The sequence below is a fragment of the Neophocaena asiaeorientalis genome, unplaced genomic scaffold (genome assembly GCF_003031525.2).
Source record: "Neophocaena asiaeorientalis asiaeorientalis breed wild unplaced genomic scaffold, Neophocaena_asiaeorientalis_V1.1 scaffold461, whole genome shotgun sequence".
NCBI lineage: Eukaryota > Metazoa > Chordata > Mammalia > Artiodactyla > Phocoenidae > Neophocaena > Neophocaena asiaeorientalis.
The window spans coordinates 2,036,029-2,037,542 of record NW_020173230.1 but is presented as its reverse complement, the minus strand read 5'-3'; positions in this window follow the sequence as shown (position 1 = coordinate 2,037,542).

Sequence of the window (1,514 nt, the reverse complement as noted above, 5' to 3'; positions counted from 1 at the left end):
GGCATGTGGTATCCTCCCGGACCGGGACACGAACCCGCGTCCCCTGCATCGGCAGGCAGACTCTCAAGCACTGCGCCACCAGGGAAGCCCCAAAAGTCTGCATTTTGATGATATAATTACCACGCAGCTCTTCTTGAGGTTATCCCGAGATATATTGTACTATCCGAACGGAGTAGCTTTCAAAGCTCTGTTCTCATGCTTAGCATGCAGATATGACTAAGACCCAGACAGTATTCAGTTGAAGAGAGAGACAAACAGGTAGTTATAGTACAGCCAGTGTGAACTAATTATACAGGTAAGAGAACACAGTTCCCTCATCAGGTGTAAATGGCTTCTCAGTCCTTAGCACTCAAAGTTGAACCTCAAATAGCATTCTGGGCAGCATTAGGCTCAGATGTCAGTATAGATGAAGCATCATGGTCTTATTTTCCTGTCCTTTTATATTGTTAGCCCAAGTAACTCCTCTTCTGGGAAGCCTATCTAGACTTTCACGGCGGAGAGAAGTGCTCACGGTATGAAGAGGCAGTGTTACTCTGGAAGGATTTGTGCATTACATTCAAATGTCACAATCTGGAGTGTGCAAACAATGAAAGCAAGATTATGTGTTTGTAACTCTGCTCCTAAGCCCTCATGCTTCTCAGAAGGGGAAAAACTTGATCTTGCCATTTGGGGGTAACCAGGTGGTATTTAAGTTTTGGCAGCTGGGAGAGGGAAATAGCCAACTTTTCTTAGTCTCCTGGCTTACAGGTGGTGCTGAGTGACAGGACATTCTGTCCTGGCCTTAGACGAGGTGGGCACCTCACCCCAGTGGCACTGTAGGTTGGTTGGGATCCATGCCTGCTGTGTTCAGGCCACGTGCCAAGACTAATTATAAAGAAGTCAAAATCCTTGCTCTCTTGAAGCGTACACTTAAAAGGGAGAGAAACATAAATAATTTCACAAATAAATATTGAATTATATCTGTGACATGTGCTAGAAAATAAGCTCCTTTAGCATTGATACAGTTGACCTTTCTTTTTTTAAAATTCCATTCTCCTTGAAAGATGTGAAGAGATGAGAATCGACAGGACTTGATGCATTGGAAGCATGTGACCTTGGGCATCCCTGGGTCTGTTTCCTCACCTGTCTGTGAGGAAAATTGACCAGAATTGACCTATGAGGACCTTATCCAAATTGCGAGGCCCCTTGATGGCCTGCTTCTCAACTTCTGTGACCCTGCCCCCTCCTTTATTCTCTTCCCCTTACATGCCATTGAGGGCCCCCAGGTCCCCCAGCCTAGTCAGGAACCAAGAATTCCTGAGGGCAAGATGGAGAGCCAAGATGGAATAGGATGGACCTGGGAGAAGACAACCAACCATTTAGGTCTTGAGCTCTAAATTCTAGAGTGGTTTCTCAACTGGGGCTTCAGAGAGAGACACATCACACCACACACACACACACACACACACACACGTGCACCCACCCCCCACCCACTCACCCCACCCCCACACACAGAGCAAGACAAAACCTCAGGC